A 22,983-nucleotide genomic window follows, 5' to 3' on the forward strand; every position below is an offset into this window, starting at 1 on the left:
CAAGTGACAGATAATGTGGGAAAAGCTGAAGTACGCAATGCTTTTTTTTGCCTCGGTCTTCACAGACAAGATCAGCTCCCACACTGTTGTCCTGGGCAGCACAGTATGGGAGGAGGTGAGCAGCCCTCAGTGGTGAGAGAACAGGTTAAGGACTACTTAGAAAAGCTGGACAGGCACAAGTCCATGGGGCCAGATGCAATGCATCTGAAGGTGCTGAGAGAGTTGGCAGATGTGATTGCAGAGCGACTGGCCATTATCTTTGAAAACTCGTGACGATCGGGGAAGGTCCTGGATGACCTGGAAAAGGAAAATATAGTGCCCATCTTTAAAAAGGGGAAGAAGGAGAATCCGGGGAACTATAGACCGGTCAGCCTCACCTCAGTCCCTGGAAAAATCATGGATTAGGTTCTCATGGAATCCATTTTGAAACACTTGGAGAGGAAGGTGATCAGGAATAGTCAACATGGATTCACCAAGGGCAAGTGTGATAAATGGAGGTGGGGGATAGCTCCCTTTTATGGACACCCAGACAGCCAGTTAGCTATAAAATCCCTGCTAGTAGCTGTTCTGTACTTGCTTTACCTGTAAAGGGTTAAAAAAAAGTCCACAGGTGAAGGAAGGGAGTGGGCACCTGACCAAAAGAGCCAATGGGAGGGCTAGAAGTTTTTTTAAATGGGGGGGGGAACTTTCCCTTTGTGTCTGTTGCTGTTCTCCAGGGTAGAGGGCAACAGTTATGCTGTGAGAAGCTGAAGGCCAGGTATGAAACTCATCATAATCATACCTAGAAGATGCTTATTTGGAAACCCAGATCTGTAAGTGATCAGAAACGTCTAGAAAGATGCGATTACGTTTATTTCTTTTATTTTGTAAGGCTTGTGGACTCCTCTGTGTTAATCCCAAATGCTTTTGTTTTGCTTTTAACCTTTAAGCTGGGCCTCAAGAAGGTTATTCTTGATGTTTAATTTTTGTAAGTGAGATTTTTAAATCTAGTAAAAGCCTAAGATCCAGACGTATTTTCTTTCTTTTTGTTTTTAATAAAATTTTAAGGACAGGATTTGGATTTTTGTGTCTTAAGAGGTTTGTACACATGTTGTTTAATTAGCTGGTGGCAACAACTGATTTCTTTGTTTTCCTTTCTCAGCTCTTCCCCGGAGGGGGGTGAAAGGGCTTGAGGGTACCCCACAGGAAGGAGTTCCCAAGTGCACCTTCCTGGGTTCCAAGAGGTTTTGCACTTGGGTGGTGGCAGCATCTACCCAACCAAGGTTAGATAAAAACTGTAACCTTTGGAGTTTAATACAAGCCTGAAGTGGCCAGTATTAATTTTTAGAGTCCTTCAGCCCCCAACCTTCTGCACTTAAAGTGCCAGAGTGGGGAATCAGCCTTGACAGCAAGTCATGCCTGACCAACCTCATTGCCTTCTATAATGAGATAACTAGCTCTGTGGATTTGGGGAAATCAGTGGACGTGATATATCTTGACTTTAGCAAAGCTTTTGATACAGTTTCCAACAGTATTCTTCCCAGCAAGTTAAAGATGTATGGATTGGATGAATGGACTATAAGGTGGATAGAAAGCTGGCTTGGTCATCAGGCTGAATGGGGAGTGATAAACGGCCCGATGTCTAGTTGGCATCCAGTATCAAGTTGAGTGCCCCAGGGGTCTGTCCTGGGGCCAGTTTTGTTCAACATCTTCATTAATGTTCTGGATGATGGATAGATTGCACCCTCAGCAAGTTCACAGATGACTCTAAGCTCGGAGGTTGAGGTAGATACGCTGGAGGATAGGGATAGGGTCCAGAGTGACCTAGACAAATAGGAGGATTGGGACAAAAGAAATCTGATGAGGTTCAACAAGGACAAGTACAGAGTCCTGCACTTAGGAAGGAAGAATCCCATACACCGCTACAGGCTGGTTACGGACTGGCTAAGCAGCAGTTCTGGAGAAAAGGACCTGAGGATTACAGTGGATGAGAAGCTGGATATGAGTCAGCAGTGGGCCCTTGTTGCCAAGAACGCTAATGGCATATTGGGCTATATTAGTAGGAGCATTGCCAGCAGATCGAGAAAAGTGATTATTCCCCTCTATTTGGCACTTGTGAGGCCACATCTGGAGTATTGCATCCAGTTTTGGCCCCTCCCACTACAGAAAGGATGTGAACAAATTGGAGAGAATCCAGTGGAGGGCAACGAAAATCATTAGGGGGCTGGGGCACATGATTTACGAGGAGAGGCTGAGGGAACTGGGATTATTTACTCTGCAGAAGAAAAGAGGGAGGGAGGATTTGATAGCAGCTTTCAATGACCTGAAGGGGGGTTCCAAAGCAGTAGCATAGCTGGGGGGGAGCAGGGGGAGCGGCCGCTGCCCTGAGCACTCACTTGGTGCTTCCCGGCACGTCCAGGTCTTCGGCGGCACTCACTTCGGGCTCCGCTGTGTGCATCTTGCGGCGGCGGCTCCTGCGGCCGGTGCTTCTCCTGCTCCCCACGCCCTCACTTTGTGGTGGCCGGGTGACGCTCCTCCCTGTGCCCGCTGGGGGGTGCCTGCTACCTTGCAACTCCGGCTGCGCTTGGCTGAGGACTAATCCAGCGCAGGTTTCCCACAGGCAGCTCCAGGTCTTCGGCGGCAATTCGGTGGCAGGTGCTTCAGTCGCTCCGGGTCTTCAGTGGCAATTCGGTGATGGGTAATTCAGCGCAGCAGGTTCTTCAGTCTTCGGCGGCAAGACTTGGGTTTTTCTTTTTTTCTTTTTTTTCCCGGTGCTTTGCAGCAGGTGGCGCCTTTTTTATGTGTTCACTCCCCCTGCTCTTAGAACCTGGCTACGCCACTGTTCCAAAGAGGATGGAGCTCGGCTGTTCTCAGTGGTGGCAGATGACAGAACAAGGAGCAATGGTCTCAAGTTGCAGTAGGGGAGGTCTAGGTTGCATATTAGGAAACACTATTTCACTAGGAGGGTGGTGAAGCACTGGAATGGGTTACCTAGGGAGGTGGTGGAATCTCCAGCCATAGAGGTTTTTAAGGCCCGGCTTGAGAATTTCCTGGCTGGGATGATTTACTTGGCGTTGGTCCTGCTTTGAGCAGGGGTTGGACTAGATGACCTCCTGAGGTCTCTTCCAACCCTAATCTTCTATGATTTCAGTTGATGCTATTCCATTCTAGATCTATTCATATTCACATAACTACATGTGGGCCCATTCTAGATTGATCCACATCCACAGAAATCTATTCTAGTTTTCTCTAGATCCCCATTCATCCATTCTAGACCCAATTCCCCAACGCTGCCAGTGCTGGACCTGTTACCTGGTTTGTGGGTTTTTTTGTGTTTTTTTTTTCAACTCAAAGCTGTTGGTGAATTACTTTCTGCGAGGTGGTGTTAGGAAATAAATCAAGGGAGACATGGCCATTTGACTGATAGATGGCTGGCACAAACAGGACAATACAAGAGTGCTTTAACTTAAAGCTAAACTTCACTTAGTCTCAAGCACTTACACATCTCTGCAATAGGTTAGTAAAACACCCCCAACCCTTGATAATTACCAAAGCTGAATGTGGCTCTCGAGTGGCACCATGACAGGCTTCCGCTGGCTCAACTTCCGTCTGCTGGTGGGGACCCCAAGATGCGTCCAGAGGGAGTGTCCCTAACGAGCCCCTTCTGAAAAGTCCAGCTACCTCAAACTTTTCCTCCTTATTTATACATTAGTAATACAATGACATATCCCTTAAAGAAAACTTCCTAAGCAAGCAGTTTTAAAGTTGAAGCAAGAGGTTTTCTTATGATCATTAATTAACCAGATATGGGTTTTTTTAGAGTGTCCATGCCTTGGGACCCTAAAAGACACATTCCTCAGGGTACATTATAGACAGGTTTCCTGTTTTTCTAAAATACATATATCAGCAATTTCAACATTCTTCGCAGGAAGGACGCGGGGTCAAGCTGCCCTGTCTGTAGCACCCAAATCCCCCTCCCCTCCTGCTTTGATTACATAAAGGCCACTGCACATTCAATTGACGACCTGCTGACTTGGCTGCTTTTAGCAACAAGCAATAGTAGTTTCAGGCACTTTACTGGTTTGCCAAAATGTTCCCGTACAGACCCACCTGACCTGGCTCCAAGTCCTTTTGAGATGTTGGCTGGGAGCATCCAAGACTGGCCATTGTGGGAGGTGGGATCCGGGAATGACTGGACCAGTGATGCTGTGGACTCTGGGTGTGTGAATCTCCCCATGGAGATGGCACCTCCCTTGACAGGGCAAGGACCCCATAGACAGGGGACAGTGTTGAACCCCCTTTGTGGAGTGATGGACCCAATGGGGCAGCAGAAGAAGAGGAGGCGTCTGGCTCTGACAATGTGATTGTGGGGTTGGAGGTCAGAGACACTCTGGGCGTCATGTACACACTGTTGCAGTGGGCTGTCATCGGGGTGATCAGAGCTGCACCTTCATCTATCTCACACATGGGAAGGATCAGGGTGTGTTGTTTCACCCAGCACTGATACCAATCAGTGTTAGCCACAGCCCATGTAAGGACAAGCTGGGGAAGGGCAAAAATAATCCTTTGGAATGGTGACTGCAGCACCGAGCTGCCCTAGAAGGGAAAGGCCCCAAGTTCCATTCCCCACCCCCTGAGCCAGCCAGTTCCCTACCCTGTGGCCATATCAGAGCCTGCACCCCCTAGAGGGGAATGGCTTCCAGCAACTGAGGCACCAAAATTGGAAACAGGAAGCCCAGGTGTGCTGGTCTCCAGATGATGCACAGCTGGTGCCATGTGCCTTTCCAAATCCTGATCCTTGCCCATCACTGCCAGAGACAGGGACCTGTCCACTAAACCCCAGAGGGATATAGACTTCCCTTGATCTCCCAGTGCTCTCCTCAGGGATTCATGCTAGCTAACTATGGTATGGGGTCATTTGTCTTAAGGTCAAGATTGTCAGAGATGCCTGGGAGATATGGCCTCCTAGTCATCCTGTGAAAACAGGGTGTCCACTGCCTAAGGAGGAGATGGGCCAATGCTATTGTTGGGGGTTGGGTTAAACCTTGTTCTGGGTGGGGCCTCCACCCTCGTAGATCAATGGAAATAAGCCATTGTAGCCATGTGGGGAATTCATAACCATAGTGCCTGACACAGGCTCATGGGAAAGCTGGAGTAGACGCCGAACCACGTGGTTTCAGGGATTTCCATGGGTGCACCTAGCAAAGGCGGGGGCCAGGGCTTTGCTCGGTGAAACAGCTGTTGTCCATGTGCAAGAGAGAGGAGGGGCAGAGAGAGACACAAGTCGCGAGATAACCGAGCAGACAGTAACAGGAGTGCTGGCAATGTGGCTATGGGGGCTGGAGTATCACATCTGTCATCTTAGCTGATGCACCAGGGATTGAACTAGGGGCCTGCAGAGCGAAAAGCATGAGCCGCTCTAGAGCCCCTTGCCCAGAACAGGTCCCTCTTGGACCCTGTGACATTGTGCAGTCTATATGGTTTTATAAAAACTTGATAATAAGTCAATATAATGTAACTGGGATAGTTTTAGAAAAATTTAACAATAAGTGAATATAATGCAACTGGGGTATGATTTGTGCAAAAGGTCTCTTGTAAGGTATCATTACAAAGCTCATAATCTACTGAGTGTGATCATCCTATTTGTAGAAATGTACCACTCTTGTATCTAAAACTAGAAATATAAAACATAACTCTGAGGGCCTATTGTAGTTATGTAAAGTGTGGGCCATTAATGATGGTTTGGAATCTTGAAGACTCCCATTAACAAGGACCATTGTCTGCAGATGGCTGTGTTTTACCTGTGAGTCTTCCTGTATATGTGTGTGCTGGCAAGTGAGTAATGAAGTCTTGCAGTGACATGTGATCATGTCACCTGAACTGGAATCCATCTTTAACCTGGTGCTTTTCCAGTGAGAGGGGGTGGAAACCCAGAGGGACAAAGGGTTCCTGCCTTATGCAAAAGATATATAAAGGGGTGGAAGAGAACAGAGAGAGAGAGGAGCCATCATGAAGAATCCCCTAGCTACCACCTGAGCTGGAACAAGAGCTGTACCAGGGGAAAGAATTGTGCCCAGGCCTGGAAGGTGTCCAGTCTGAGAAAAACTTACTGAAGCATCTCTGAGGGTGAGATTATCTGTACTTAGTTTGATTAGACATAGATTTGCGCATTTTATTTTATTTTGCTTGGTGACTTACTTTGTTCTGTCTGTTACTACTTGGAACCACTTAAATCCTACTGTCTGTATTTAATAAAATCACTTTTTATTTAGTAATTTACTCAGAGTATGTATTAATACCTGGGGGAGCAAACAACTGTGCATATCTCTCTATCAGTGTTATAGAGGGCGAACAATTTATGAGTTTGCCCTGCATAAGCTTTATGCAGGGTAAAACGGATTTATCTGGGTTTAGACCCCATTGGGAGTTGGGCATCTGAGTGCTAAAGACAAGCACACTTCTATGAGCTGTTTTCAGGTAAACTTGCAGCTTTGGGGCAAGTGATTCAGACCCTGGGTCTTTGTTGGAGCAGATGGGCATGTCTGGCTCAGCAAGACAGGGTGCTGGAGTCCTGAGCTGGCAGGGAAAACAGGAGCAGAGGTAGTCTTTGCACATTAGGTGGCAGCTCCCAAGGGGGATTCTGTGATCCAACCCGTCACAGACCCCCCCCTAGAAAGTCCCTTGGTTCCCTTTTGAGGATTGCATTTTGTGCTCAGTCAGCAAGTCAGGTTTTTTTAACCCATTTCACATGGGCCATGTTTGTGTTACACTTTCTCAAATGCCTTCCAGGAGTCCAAATCTATCTCTTCCCTCAGCATTGTCACCTCTATCAACCAGCCTTACAACGTTGTCAAAAAATGACATTGTCTTCATTTAACAAGGCCTGCTGTCCACAGAACCATGGTGATTGGTCTCAGTTGTAGCTCTGTCTCTTCTATTGATGGGGTCTCATCACAGCCTTTCCATCTAGCTCCATGTAGACCAGGGGTGGGCAAACTTTTTGTCCTGAGGGTCACATCTGGGTATAGAAATGGTATGGGGGGCCATGAATGCTCATGAAATTGGGGATTGGGGTGCGGCGGTGGATGAGGGCTCTGGCTGGGGGAGTGGGCTCTGGGGTGGGGCTGGAGATGTGGGATTTGGGGTGCAGGAGGGTGCTCTGGGCTGGGACTGAGGGGTTCGGAGAGCAGGAGGGGGATCAGGGCCGGAGCAGGGTTGCGGGGGGTGCAGGCTTTGTGTGGCATTTACCTCAAGTAGCTCCTGGAAGCAGCGGCATGTCCCCACTCTGTCTTCTACATGGAGGCATGTCCAGGCACCTCTACACGCTGCCCCATCCACAGGTGCCGTCCCCGGAAGCAGCAGCATGCCCCCCTCCAGCTCCTACACGGAGGCGCGGCATCGGCCAGGGGCTCTGCATGCTGCCCCGTCTGCAGGCGCCACCCCTGCAACTCCCATTGGCCACGGTTCCCAGCCAATGGGAGCGATGGGGGTGGTGCTTGGGACAGGGGCAGCATGTGGATTCCCCTGGCTGCCCCTGCATATGGGAGCCAGAGTGGGACATGCTGCTGCTTCCAGGAGCCACACGGAAAGCCCCCACTCCCAGCGGGAGCTCGAGAGCCAGATTAAAAATTCTGATGGGCTGGACAGGGCCCAAGGGCCATAGTTTGCCCACGCCTGATGTAGAGCCATGATTGCCCATCTAGAGCCATGCCCAAACCATTTGAGATCCATGCTTGAGCAATGGAGATGTACAATTGTGCTACTGGATCCATTTAGGTCAATTCTGGATCAGTGCAAATTCCAGTCTAGAGCTATCAGTCTTGATCGATTCACATCTATGCAAATTGATTCTAGATCTACCTAGACCCATACCATTAGTTTCTAAAGCCATCTTCCCAGCCATGCACTGCTGGTTTCACTGAGTTCTACTGGTAGCTACAGTAGGGGACACCAACTGGGCTCCAAGGCCAGCATGGACAGTTGGCTGGGAGCATCCTTGGAGAAGCTGGAAGCAGGAATGGCTGGACCAGTGATGCGCCTGGCTCTTTCTATGTGAATCCACACAGAGGAGAGTGTCTCCACTGACAGGCCATTATAGGGGTAGGGCTGAACCCCCCCCCCCGGGGGAGGGGTTGATAAACCCTGTGTGGGCAGCAGGAGGAGGGGAGGCCTCTGGCTCTGACAATGTGTTTGTGGGGGTTCAGAGACACCCTGGGCATCACATACAGTATGTCTCGTGTGGAAGCTGGTATCAGGTTGCTCAGAGCCACAACCCCTTCTATCCCACACACATGGGGGTGGGATCATGTTGTGTCCTCTCACCCAGCATCGATACCAATCATCATTACCCACAGACGATGTAAGGGTAAGCTAGGGAAGGACAAAAATTGGCCCCTGGAAAGGACATGGAAGCACTGAATTTCCTTAGAAGGGAAAGCCCCGTATCCCAGTTCCCTGCTCTGGCCCTGGATTGGACCCTGCACTGCAATGGGCCCTGCCCAGCACCTGCACATAAGGATCTCCACATTCCTCCCCTGCATGAAGTGACATCTCCAAACCTGCAAACTGTCTGTAGGGCTTGGGCCCCACCCAACAGGATCCAGAAGCAGGGGCTGCCTTTTCCCTGCTAAAGGCTGTAGGGTGGCTCCAAAAAGCCCAGTGGAAAAGCTCTGACCCTGGACTGCTGGGAGGCTGTAGGAATCTCCTGTCCCTCCCTGTGCCTCAGTTTACTCACCAGCCCTGTTGGGATAATGACATTCACTTGCGATGTGAGGCCTATGCATGATGGACAGTCTTGAAGAGCTGGGTGCTATCACCAGCTCCCCACTGCCAGTCTGGAATGCCAATGGAAAGCCAAATACAGAGCTGGGAAAGCCCCCCAGGGCCTTCCAGCCCGGCTCCATTAGAAACACACAGAGAACAGAAAGAAATTCCAAAGCTCCCTTCACCTGCCCACGCCAGGGGTTACAGGGCTCTTTCCAGCAATTGCACCTCTCCAACCAAGGAGCCCTGCCCCCTTGGTGTGTGATGTGGGTCACACTGATTGGTATCAGTGCCAGGTGAGACAACATGCCTCGATCCCCACCCCATGTGTGAGATAGAGGAAATGTGTCGCTCTGATCACCCTGATACCAGTCCCCACCAGACATTGTGCATGTGATACTCAGAGTGTCCCTTACCCCATCCAACACATTGTCAGGGCCAGATGTTCCTCCCAAGTTCCCGCTGTCCCCATTGGGTTTATAACCCCCCAAAGGGGGCTCAGACCCTCCCCCTAACCATGGGGTCCGTGGCCTCCCACAGGAAGGTGTCATCCTATTAGAGGGATTCACACACATGGAACAGGAAGCATCACTGGTCCATCCATTCCTGTGAGACGTGTCCCAATCTGTTCCACCTTGTTCTTAGCTGTGACACCCAGAGAACCTTTTCCAGCCCTGAAGAAGAATTCTATGTAAGCTGCAAAACTTGTCTCTCTCACCAATAGAAGTTGGTTCAATGAAAGATATAACCACCTTGGGTTTTTTTTATTTTTAATGAGATTTCAAGTGTGGTTGATACAGATAACAGTATTGATGTAATATACTTAGAACTCTGTTAGGTGACTTGATCGCACACATGTTGATGAAAAATCTAGAATGAAATAAGATTACCATCACATGACATAGGTTAAAAACTGGCTTAATGATAGATCTCAAAATGAAAGTATAAATGGGGAATCATCAGCAAATGGGTGTTTTTCTTGTGGGGTCAGGGATTGGTACTTGGCCCTATGAAATTTACTATTTTTATCAATGCCCTGGAAGAAAACACAAAATGATCACAGATAACAATTGCAGATGACACAAAGATTGGAGGAGTGATAAATAATGCAGAAGACAGGGCACTGATACAGAGTGATCTGGATTGTTTGGTAAACTGGGCGCAAGCAAACATTACATATTCTAACATGGCTAAATGTCAATGTATACATCTAGGAAGAAAGAATGTTGGCCATACTTACAGGTTGGGAGATTCTGTCCTGGGAAACACAGACTCTGCCAAAGATTTGGGGGGTCACAGTGAATAAGCTGCTGAACAGAAGCTCCAAGTGCGACCCTGTTTCCAAAAGGGCTAATGTGATCCTGGGAATCTCCAGTAGGAGCAGAGAGATTATTTTACCTGCGCATTTGGCACTGGTGCAACCAACTGCTGGAATCCTGTGGACAGTGCTGGCGCCCACAAATTCAGGAAGGGTGTTGATGAATTGGGGAGTGTTCAGAGAAGAGCCACAAGAATTATCAAAGGATTAGAAAACCTGCCACCTAGTGGTAGACTCAAAGAGTTCAATCTGTTTAGCTTAACAAAGGGAAGGGCTGACATGATCAAAGTCTATAAGTACCTCTACAGGGAACAAATATTTAATAACCTTCTATATTTATAACAGCTCTTCAATCTAGCAGACAAAGGTCTAACACAATGGCTGGAAGCTGAAGCTAGATGAACTCAGACTGGAAATAAGACGTACATTTTTAACAGTGAGGGTAATTAACCATCGGAACAACTGACCAAAGGTCACTGACAATTCTTAAATCAAGACTGGAGTTTTTTTCTAAATGATCTTTTCTAGGAATAATTATGGGGCCGTTCTCTGGCCTGTGTTATGCAGGAGTTCAGACTAGATGATCACAATGGTCCCTTCTGGCCTTGGAATCTATGAATCTATGAATTTAGATGTGGGGTTGGATGGAGGGATGGATAGGCGGGGATGGGTAGACGGACAGATGGATAGGTGGGGATGGGTTGGGATAGGTGGGATGGATGGATGGATGGATGGATGGAGGGATGGATGGATAGGCGGGGATGGGTGGATGGATGGATAGGTGGGGATGGATGAGTGGATGGCTGGCTGGCTGGATGGATAGGCGGGGATGGGCAGATGGATGGATAGGTGGGGGTGGATGGATGGATGGATGGAAGGATGGATAGGTGGGATGGATTTACGGATGGATAGGCGGGGATGGGGATGGATAGGTGGGGATGGATGGATGGATGGATAGATAGGTGGGGGTGGGGATGGATAGGTGGGGATGGATGGATGGAAGGATGGATAGGTGGGGATGGATGGATGGAAGCATGGATAGGCGGGGATGGGTGGATGGATGGATGGGTGGATGGGTAGATGGATGGATGGGCTTTTCCATCATAAAAATGACACTCACAACATTGACGCACCCAGTTGCCGTAGTTCACCCAACCTAACCTGAAACACTTACCCAGAATTAAATCAACATCAACAAACAAATTAATAAAATAAGGTATGAGAGAGAGTGGCGGGGAGTGTGTGGATGGATAGATTATGGACTTGCACTGCTGCTGAGACCCCAGTCAGCCTTTGGGGGCTGAGCTTTATTTAAAACCTGGCCCTACAGTTTCTCTTGGAGGCAGAGTTGCTGAGGGAGTTTTATCCTGCATTTGGTGTCCTCGGGGCCTAGGGTGACCAGATGTCCCGATTTTATAGGGACAGTCCTGATGTTTGGGTCTTTTTCTTATATAGGCTGCTATTACCCCCCCCCCGTCCCGATTTTTCACACTTGCTGTCTGGTCACCCTATCGGGGCCCCACATACCCAAACCCAAGAGAACCAGAATCCTTCCTAAAGCAGCTTCTCTCCCATCCCAGCTGGTGCAGAATTCTCCAGCCAAATGTTATTTTGACCCAACAACACCCCCCAGCCCCCAAGCTCCTCCTCTGACACTGCAGCACCAGGGGCTAGTGCCCTCGTTGGCCGTGTGAACAGGGCCGTGTTGAGCAGGAGCAGGGAGGGTTGTTTTCTAGGGGATCCTGGGATCCTGCACCCAGTTTTAGGGTGCACACTTTTAAAGGGCTGGCAGCAAACTGGAGATGGGGCAGGACGGGGCCAGGCTAATGATTGGAGGACTGGAGAAAATGCGTGGCAGGGAGAGACTGAAAGCGCTCGCTCTGCTTGGCTTCTTCACAGGTCATGGGGGAGGTGCCTGGCACTCGAGGTACAAGGACCTTCGTGGGGAGACAAATCTGGGTGCTGGGGGCTCTTCAATCCAGCAGAGAAAGGGAGAGCAAGATCCAACTGGAGAAACTGAAGCCCAACCAAATCCAGCTGGAATGGAGGGCCCCAGTGTGGGTCAGGGAGTGGGATTCACCAGGGGAACCAGCTCCCCTGGGCGGGGAGGGGGAGGGGTTCTCCATCTCCGGGTGGCATCAGACCCAGCCTGGCTGCCTTGCTGGGAGAGGCTGTGACGGACTGGATCACAGAATCCCCCCTTGTGAACTGCCACCTGATGTGCTTTGACTTACTGTGAGTCTGTTTTCCCTGCCAGTTTAGGACTTCAGTGCCCTACCTCGTTTGAACCCGACTCGCTAGCCTGCTACAAACACAGACCCAGGTCTAAACTACTTCCCCTTAAAGCTGCAGGCATAACTGAAAACAGTTTAAGAACTGTTCCTGTCTCCAACACTCAGATGCCCAGCTCCCAATGGGGTCCAAACCCCAAAGAAATCCGTTTTACCCTGTGTAAAGCTTATACAGGATAAACTCATAAATTGTTCACTCTCTATAACATTGATAGCGAGATATGCACAGCTGTTTGCACCCCCCCTCCCCCACGCATTAATACATACTCTGGGTTAATTAATAAGTAAAAAGTTATTTTATTAAATACAAAAAGTAGGATTTAAGTGGTTCCAAGTAATAACAGACAGAACAAAGTGAATTACCAAGCAAAATAAAATAAAACACACAAGTCTAAACCTAATACAGTAAGAAAATGATTACAGATGAAATCTCACCTTCAGAGATGTTTCAATACGCTTCTATCACAGACTGGACACCTTCCTAGTGTGGGCACAATCCTTTCCCCGGTACAGCCCTTGTTCCAGCTCAGGTGGTACTAGGGGATTTCTCATGATTGCCACCCCCTTTGTTCTGTTCCACCCCTTATATAGCTTTTGCATAAGGTGGGAATCCTTTGTCCCTCTCTGGATTCCCACCCCTGCTTCTAAATGGAAAAGCACCAGGTTAAAGATGGATTCCAGTTCACGTGACATGATCACATGTCACTGTAACACTCCATGCCCTCATTCCTCCCAGCCTGACTCACAGGAAGGCCTGCAAGCAAACAGAGCCATCCATAGTCAATTGTCCTGGTTGATGGGAGCCATCAAGATTCCAAACCACCATTAATGGCCCACACTTTGCATAACTACAATAGGCCCTCAGAGTTATATTTCATATTTCTAGTTTCAGTTACAAGAGTGGTACATTTATACAAATTGGATGACCACACTCAGTAGATTATAAGCTTTGTAATGATACCTTACAAGAGACCTTTTGCATGAAGTATATTCCAGTCACATTATAGTCACACTCATTAGCATATTTTCATAAAATCATATAGAGTGCAACGTCACAGAGGCATTCACAGAACACCAGTGACCGGGCGCAGTCCGGGGGAGCTGGGTGAGGTTCTCTGGCCGGGGTCACTCAGGAGGGCAGACGGGTCGGTTGAACGGACCCTGCTGGCCCAAACATCTGGGGATCCTGGTATCCAGGGGCAGAACAGACCAGGGGGATTCTGCCATCTGCAGCTGGGAGGCCTCAGCACTGTCCACGTCCCCAGCTGGGGGTAGGGAAGGCACCAGTGCAGGAAGGAAAACCCCCTCCCCCACGATGCGGGAGGGAACATGGCTCAAGGTTTCCTCCCAGGGAATCCCCACCCCTGACACATCGCTGATGGGGAATTTCTTGGTAGCCGGGTATGTGACCCTGCACTTCCCAGGTCACCTCTTCCCAGCCTCCCCTCCCCGCTGCCCGCTGTATATAAACCCCAGGGGCTGAGACAGAGCCACCAGCCCCAGCTCCTGGATGTGCACCAATGATGCTGCTGCTGCTCCTGCTCTCCACGGTCTTTATCCCACTTCATAACGGTGAGTAGAGCTGAGCGACCGGTTATTTCCCGGCCCCGGGGGACTCACACTGGGAGTGGGGCTGAGCGAGTCACAGAGTTTCTGGTTCAGGGGCTGAACCGTAAAAACTGGGAAAAAGCTGGGTCCCTCGCCAAATTAGTTTGTTTATTTTTTCTCGCAGATGCAGAAACCCTAAAAAGACATTGTTTCAAAACAAATGGGGGGGGGGATTGTTTGCTTGTGGTGTCTCCTTCAACCTGAAGCATTTTTTTTTCTTTTTGGTTTCATTATGGGACCTGTTCAGGTGTTTTTCACCCTTATTTTTAATTAGCTGAGTTTTGAACTGAAATGCAATTTTGAAACAAAAATGGATCGCTTTTTTTTGCTTTTTCATTTGCTTTCAATTCAAAACAATTTTGGGGGGTACTTTTTCATTTGATTTCAGGTCGCTTTAGAGGGGGTTTTAATCACTTTTAACAAAATTAGTTTAAAAGAACCCAATTTGTGCCATTTCTAAAGGAAGCACCATTTCAAACAGAAATTCAAGATGTTTCATTTCCCATTGCTCATAACAAAACTTTTCTACTTTTTCCTGGAAAAAAATAATCATTTCTTTGTAGCCAAAACAATCCACTGAATTCTACCTGAATTCACAGGTACATTTGATGTCCCAAAATTGCTTTTTTTAAAGCAAATTTGCCAATTCCTTATAAATTTTTGCCCGGCTCTAGTGGTGAGAACGGGGAGATTGGGCTGTGGGCAGCGCAACCCACACCAAGGGCAGGGGGATAGAATTAGCCATCGGGCTCAGTCAGGTGTCAGGAGATGGGACAATGAGGCTGAGGGGTGATAGGGAATTCCTGACCTAGTTCTCTGAGAGGGGAGATGGCTGGGGGGTGGCCCCACAGCCAGAATGTAGATGGGCATATATGGGATAAGGAATGGATGGAAGGATGGACAGGTCCACGTGGGAATAGGTAGATCTGCAGTGGGTACGTGTATGTATGGGATTTACCAGGCTGGTTGGGGAGAGGGGGTGACTTAGGGGCAGGCTGGGCTGGGGGGGCCTAAGGGGCTGATCCAGGCCAAGAGGGGGCTGAGCTAAGGGATGAGGATCCGGGTTGCATTGGGCTCTTAGCAGGGCCGGTGCAACCCATTAGGCGACATAGGTGGTCACCTAGGGCACTAGAATTTGGGGGGCGGCATTTTCTTTGGTGGCGGCTGGATCTTCGGCCGCCCCAGTCCTTGTCGGCATTTCGGCAGAGGGAGCTGGGGCATGGGGGCATGGGGAGGGCTGCCTGCAGCAAGTAAGGGGGGGCAGCATACAGGGGAACCGCTCCCCGCCCCAGCTCACCTCTGCTCCGCCTCCTCCCCTGAGCACACCACCCCGCTCTGCTTCCCTCCCTCCCAGGCTTGCGGCATCAAACAGCTGATTGGCGCCGCAAGCCTGGGAGGCGGGAGAAGTGGAGCAGCGATGGCGTGCTCGCGGAGGAGCAGAGGTGAGCTGGGGCGGGAGCTGCCGCGCGGCTCCCCGGGCCAGGGGGAGCTGCCGCGGAGGGGGGGACTGCCGCGGGGGGGGCACCTCAGGGCGGAGGGGGGGTGGGGAGCTGCCGCGGGGGGGCACCTCAGGGCGGGGGGGGGGGGGGGAGCTGCTGCGGGGGGGCGCGGGGGGGGGGGGGGGGGGGAGGGCTGCCCGGGGGGGGGGGGGGGGGGGGGAAGCACAAGGTGGAAGTTTCCCCTAGGGCGCGAAACATCCTTGCACCCGCCCTGGCTCTTAGTCCCACTCTCCAGCTCCCTTTTGAACCCCTCCCTGTCTCCCTGCAGCTCGGGTCATCGGGGGCCAGGAAGTCTCGCTTGGCTCCAGACCCTACATGGCCTACGTGCAAATCGGGTCAACGGGAAGCTGAGGAGGGTTTCTGATCCAGGAGGATGTGGTGGTGACGGCGGCTCATTGTAACTGCAACCTGGGGTAAGAAATGCGCCACCCCCCACTCCTGAGCCAGACAGTCCCCCACCCCGGGGCTGGATCAGGGCTGGTGCCCCTGAAGGAGAAAGGCCCCTTGTCCCATTTCCCACCCCCTGAGCCAGCCAGTCTACATCTCTGGGACGGGATTGGAGCTGGCAATATGTTGCCCTAAAGACTAGAAGCGTTTATGGGATGTGAAAATTATGAATATCACTGGGTGCTTGTTAGATTTTAAAGCCCAAACCCACCAAACTAGACCTGCCCCACAGGGCAAACATCCCAGCTGATAAACGCAACAGAGGGTCCTGTGGCACCTTTAAGACTAACAGAAGTATTGGAGCATAAGCTTTCGTGGGTGAATGCCCACTTCATCAGACACAAGTCACCCATGAAAGCTTATGCTCCAATACTTCTGTTAGTCTTAAAGGTGCCACAGGACCCTCTGTTGCGTTTTACAGATTCAGCCTAACACGGCTACCCCTCTGATACTTGATCCCAGCTGATGATTTTAGTCAGTTCAATAAGGACAACCCCTGTCACTGAGTTACTTCACTCAGTTGAAACCTAGCCTCTTCTCAAGCCTTTTCCCTTGGCCATCGCTTCTCAAACCCAGACACTTGGCTGCTCTTAACCAATCAAGAAACCCCCCATTGCTTTTGGGGATCTGAGCCCTACTGAACAGAACAACCTTGTAGGCAATGGACATAGATCAGCGCTGGGGCTCAGCTGTTGTACCAGAGACTGATCCAATCCCCAGGATTTCCTACAACATTAATTTTCGATCATCAGCCATCAGTTCTTTCGTGTTTGTAGCATGTTTCTCAGGGTCAAAAGAGGAACACCCAGACAGAGATTAAAGAAAGATGAGGAGATTCAATCTCTGCCATGAAGTCTCGCCACTTTTTCTCATGTCCTGCTAACCCTGGAGGAGGGAAAGGCCTGTCCAGAGGGGCTGGGCCAAGCATCCTGGTTCCCTTCTGCACTTCAACATCTTCTCTGATGGACTCAGCAGCCACTTATGTCCCACATTGTGATTTCTGTCCCCAGGGTCATTTCACGGGCAGATCTGGGCTTCCTGCTACTGCTGTCCATATCTAGTAGATGGCACCGGTGCATAACAAACTCTTTGATCCTTTTCTTATTTGCATGTTTCATTCATTCCAGCGACCTTATTTCTGTGTCGGCCCAGCCTAGGCATCTGGGATTTCCCCGCTTTGAACAATTTCTTTTAATATTTCAAAGTTGCGCCTAGGTTAGTGCCTTACACCTTCCCAAATAATTCCTTTGGATCTACAGCAGATCTTTTAAAAAATCCAATCTTGATTAAAAATTGCCAGTGTTGGAGAATCCACAATTAACTTTGATAAGTGGTTCCAACATTAGTTAAAGTTCCTGCTAAAAACTCATACCACAAAACAATCATTGAAAAATAAATCAAACAGAATCCTTTATATTCCCTCTGAATTTGAAACCAATTGATCTTGAGTTTCTCAGTATTAGGCAGGTTTTCCAATCTTTTGATCATTCTTGTGGCTCTTCTCTGACCCCTCTCCAATTTATCAACATCTTTCTTGAACTCTGCAGACAAGAACTAGACAATGGGTGACCCTGAATAACAGAACAGTCCATTGCTCAGTCTTTTGGGTCTCTTTAGCCAACCAGAATGGAGGAGGAAGTCCATCCACATGTAGGTGCATAAGATGGTCTCTGTGTTACTCAGTCACACAACTGTAGGTAGAAATCTGCACAGGCCAGGAATCTGGGCTGATGTCCCTTCCGGAGAGTCTGTGATGGCCCCACCCCACTATCCAATGGGCACTAATGCCCCCATATTTTCCCCTTGGCTTTTCCAGAAACATCTATGTCTACCTGGGAGTCCAAGACTTCATGAAGCCGGGACAGAACTGGCAACGGATCCGGGCCCGTCGCTGGATCCAGCACCCTGACTTTAACAATGAGAACTTTCACAATGACATCATGCTGCTCAAGGTACTGCCCCCATCCCATCACCTGGCCCCAGTGACCTCACACTGCTAGGGTACCACCCCCATCCCATCACCGAGCTCCCAGTGACTTCGCACTGCTGCAGATACTGCCCCCATCCCATCATCTCAGCCCCAGTGACCTCACACTGTTGTAGGTACCACCCCCATCCCATTGCCCTGCTCCCAGTGACCTTACACTGCTACAGGTACCACCCCCATCCCATCACCCCAACCCCAGTGACCTCACACTGCTGCAGGTACTGCCCCCATCCCATCACCCTCCCCCCAGTGACCCCACACTCACTTCCTGGACTCACATCCATGCTTTGGACAGGTGGTGCTGCCCCTTGTCACCTCCGATAACTGTGCTGATCTGGGTCCATTCTCTCTCCTTCCCATGGCAGCTGTGGCACAGCGTGGAGCTGACCGAATGGGTAGGGCTTGTCCCCCTACCGGAGGCTGATCACCTCGTCAGCCCAGGCTCCGAGTGCAGCGTGGCCGGGTGGGGTCGGACCGGAGTGAACACCACCACCGACAAGCTGCAGGAGGCAGAGCAGGAGGTGGTGTCGGACAGCCTGTGCAGAGAGCGGTACCGTCATTACAACCCCATCACCATGCTCTGCGCCGGCAGCCCCCACGCCAATAAATCAGCATTCCAGGTAAATATCTCCCTGCCCAAAGCCACTGGGGGTACAGGAAGCTGCTCCAGGGGAAGGAGCCCATAGAAACCACCATGGACATGCCCCTCCCATGCTCCATTGCCCCAAGTGGGGAGCCCATCGTGCATCATGGGAGATGCAGCCCAGCTGGGGAGCCCAGCACATAGGATAACTGCAGAGAGGTATCTCCAGTGTTACTGCCCTTGTGCAAAGTGCTGGTGGAAACGGGCTGAAATTTTACATGGGCTCATGCACATAGTTACAAGAAACAATAATTTCTTCTCTGAGCCAGGGGATCATCAGCTGGAAGTGACAGACAGGGAGGGAGAAATGGGTGTGTCAGCCAATCACAGGATGACCATGGGCCACCATCGGGATGTGGCCAGAAGAAAGGCCCATGCGGTCCTGGGATGGAGCAGCCGAGGTGTCTCCAGTAGAGAGGGAGGGTTTAATGCCAGCAGAGAAGGTTCTGGGCATTACTCAGCTGGAATTGGTGCAGACTTCTGGGCACCCCTGTCCCGGAAAGAGGAATCTCAGCTGGAGCAGGTGTTGAGAAGGGCTGGTGGGACGATCAGGGGAATGGAAAGCCGCTCTGACGAGAAAGGAATAAAATACCTGGGCTAGCTTAGCATAGAACACAGGCTGAGAGGGGTCTGATTGCTCTATAAATACATCAGGAGGGGGGTACACCAGGGAGGGAGACGAGCTGTTGAAGCTATAGGACTAATCAAATGGGGATAAAAGTGGCAGGGATCAATGGAGGCTGGAGATGAGGGGAAGGTTTCTAACCATCAGAGGGAGGAGGTTCTGGAACAACATCCAACAGGAGCATTGGGGGGGTGGGAGGGGAACAACCTAACAAAGATAAAGACAGAGCTTGATAAGTCTATGGATGGGATGATATGACAGGGCTGCCTGTAATAGCAGAAATTGGACTTTATGACCCCATAGGGCCCTTCCAGTCCTGTGTTCCCATAGGAGCATGAGGCACCTGAAATACAACTCCCATGATTACACATACTTAGGCCTTGAGTTTTTAGCAAAATGTTCCAGGAAAAGTGTTGATGGAAAAAGGGAAACCCCCTCCCCCTTCCCTACCACATGTTCTGACCATCTCTACTCTTCACCTTCATTGGAGGATCTACTGGTGAACTCAACCCTGAGGCTATCCAACAGATAGGACCCTGGGTGAAATCCTGGCCCCATACACGTGGATGGGAGCTTTGCTGTTCATGTCCACAGGGCCAGGTTGGCACTGGAGCTGAGGGAGAATCAGCATTCCCGTCTAACAGGAAATGGCAACATTCCAATCTTTGTTTTCTAAGAAAAGTTGAGATTTCAACATTTTTGGCAGAATGGAAATTCCAAAAGCAGGTTTGACTCAGAAATTTCAAAATGTTTCATTGAAAAATTTTCAATCAAAATGAAACATGCTGAGATGTGAACAGCTTGAAACGTTTCCTTCCATGTGAACAAACTGGAGAGAGTCCAGAGGAGAGAAACAAGAACAAAAAAATATGATCAGAGATTTAGAAAACCTTATGTAGGAGGAAAGGCTAAAAGAATTGGGCATGTTTAGGCAGAGAAGAGTTCTGTTTCCCTGAACACAGTCGGAATCAAACAGCAGCAGACAACTCCTCTGTTCACTGTGCAGAGCCGGCATCGGAAGCCAAGTCTCTGTGCCCAAAATGGTTCTTCTCTTAGCTTTTTCTCAGGGCCACATTCCTGTGCTTCCAGGTTATGTCTGCCTGGCTTTTTACATTGTGTCTCACTCGCTTCTATTCCCAGGTCTCTCTGTTTATGTTGTGTCTGTCCAATCCACATGCCCCATTACCCCAGAACAATATTCGGTGACAACCTTTCCTCCTGAGTCATTAGAATTCCCACCTGTGCACAGGGGTTTACATCACCTATGGGGATTCTGGAGTATTTTCTCTGCTGAATTCTATAGGACCTCTACAAAGGCTGATCATTTGTATATCTAATCCATTCCTCGCGGGTTTTCCACCATCAAAATTCCTAGCTGCAGCATGTCTCTGGCTGGCTTAAAAACTTTCTTTCACTCAACCGAAGAGCAGGAATGGGGCCATGTGACTTTGGTGGCCAACCTATGACCACGAAGCGTGGCTTGTTGAATTAAACAGCCCATGACAATAGCACATTGTAATGGTTGTGTGAAAAAAATTGAAATTTCAATGATTTTGAAAATGAGTTTCACACATTTTGAGCCGGACCCAACTTTTGTTTGTTTTCAGTATTTTCTTTTCTTTTTTCCTCTCCTCACCCCACAAGTATTTAATTATTTATTATTCCTTACTGTGATACTGACCGGAGGTTGGAAAAACCCAAAAGAAGGGAACCCAGAAAGCATTGCTGAGAAACATTGGGGCAAAAGAAAGAATTGTCTATTTCCAAATATTTGGAAAATATTGAAAACGGACGCTTGTTTGAAAAATAAATGACACTTGGAGGGAAAAAAGCCATTTTTCTGAATAAAAAACGTTTTCTCTGAACAATTTGCGGTGCCTTTTCCATCACTGGCCTGTAGACTGGACATTGCATGTGTGGATGATACAGGGTTGGGGGAGAATAATGGGGCGGTGGGCAGGATGCAGGTGCTGGGTTGAGCCATAAACAAAATTGGTGCTAAACAAAAACATCGAGGCCCAGATCCTCAGAGGTGTTTGGGTGCCTAACTCCCATTGAAATCACCGGGAGCATCAATACCTTTGAGGATCTGGGCTCCTAGCTCTTCCCTCCAGGAGATCTCAAAGTGCTTTTCAAAGGGTGATCAGGATCATTAGCCCCAGATGGGTAAACTGAGGCACAGAAAGGGGCCAGGACTTGCCGAAGGTCATGCGGCAGCAGAGCGTTTGCTCTGGCTACTTGACAACACAGCTTCACAGCTCACAAGAGCTCAGTCAGCAGTCCCCCACACTGTGGCCCCACAGCCCCTCAACCACACTGCTTGTTCATTTCAACTCCCATCCTGTGTTCTCCGGAATCAGTTCAGATCTGATACAAACTTCTCCAGCACTGAATTTCTGCCTGACCCATGTTGTCTGGGGCGGTGCTAGGTCCACCAGGGCAGGGGAGGTCTCAGGTTACAGGGTGTGAGGATGTAACATCTGCAGGGCTGGAATTACGCCCACCCCCAAATCCAGTGGCTGTGGAGCAAATACAGACAGTATCAATCTGTGTGTCTCCATACTCCCCTCCATCTGGCTCTGTCAATGTCTTGTAACAGGGGCAGTGCTGGCCAGCGCTCCCCAGTACGCAGAGATGCCGTGTGGCTGATCCCTGTCTGACTCAAGGCCAGATGTGTCTGAGCCAGAGGCACGAGAGAGATTCCCAGAGCTACCATCAGGTGCATGGGTCCCTCCACCCCAACCCACTGCAATAAGAAAGCCACGTTCCTTCGATAGATTCATCCATTCCAAGGCCAGGAATGGGACATAGGGCCTTTCCCCTCTAGAGGACACTGGCTCCCATGTGGTCTGAGGGAAGAGAACTGGCTGGCTCAGTGTGTTGTATTTTCCTGGCCTCAGCATGGTAGGTGTGAAAGGCCCTTCTAACACTGACACCTTGAAGTACAGCATTTAGACTCTCTGTCCTCAGCCCCTCCCCCATCTCTCTCATGGGGGGGGGGGAGATGTGAGAAGGATCAAAAGGCCAGCTGAGATGAGTTCAGCTTAACCACAGCCCCCACTACAGTAGGCGGGGAGAGACTCTAGTTTCTCTAGTGTTAGCAGCAAACGCATGTCCCCCAGCTCAACACCAGATGTGCATGGAGACAGAGGCTGCAGGGCCCCAGCTGGGCACAACGGGGCATAGGCCAGCCCCAGCTGTGACAGGCTCCAGGCTCTGAGCATCTCCAGAAGATGCCCAGCAGTGCAGACTCAGCAGGGCCTGACCCTCCCCCCAGCCTATGTGGGGAGGTCTCCAGAGAGCCACACGGCAGAGAGTTCGATGCTGAGGCTTCCTGTTCCCTCCAGCCGTTTCTATAAAACCCCCGGGGCCAGGGCCGGCTTTAGGAAGTGCGGGGCCCGATTCGAACAGTTTCGACGGGGCCCCGACAGGGATGACTAAAAAAAAACACGTAAAAAAATACGTGGGGCTTGTACTCACTGGGCCGCGCTCCTAGTCTTTGGCGGCGGGTCCTTCAGACCCGGAGCGAGTGAAGGACCCGCCGCCAAAGTGCTGCCAAAAACCCAGAGCGCCGCCGGGTGAGTAAAAAAAAGGTGTCTCCAGCCAGGGAAGGGATTCTCTGCCACTTGCCCCCCACTCTGGGCGGCCCTGCCACTGGGTGCGGGGCCCTCTTAGGCGCGGGGCCCGATTCGGGGGAATTGGTGGAATTGGCCTAAAGCCGGCCCTGCCCGGGGCTGTGTGTGAAACACTTTCTCCTTCCCTGCTCTGGTGCAGATGCTGCTGCTGCTCCTCCTGCTTCCCATGGCCGTTCTCCTGCCCCCCA

At 50.1% G+C, this 22,983-nt stretch overlaps 1 pseudogene; it reads left to right on the forward strand.

The window, feature by feature from the left end:
- The first annotated feature begins 13,755 nt into the window (after window positions 1-13,755).
- Window positions 13,756-18,947, forward strand: LOC112125020 (annotated as a pseudogene).
- The last annotated feature ends 4,036 nt before the right edge of the window (window positions 18,948-22,983 follow it).

The sequence above is a fragment of the Terrapene carolina genome, unplaced genomic scaffold (genome assembly GCF_002925995.2).
Source record: "Terrapene carolina triunguis isolate 2854851 unplaced genomic scaffold, T_m_triunguis-2.0 Scaffold841, whole genome shotgun sequence".
NCBI lineage: Eukaryota > Metazoa > Chordata > Testudines > Emydidae > Terrapene > Terrapene triunguis.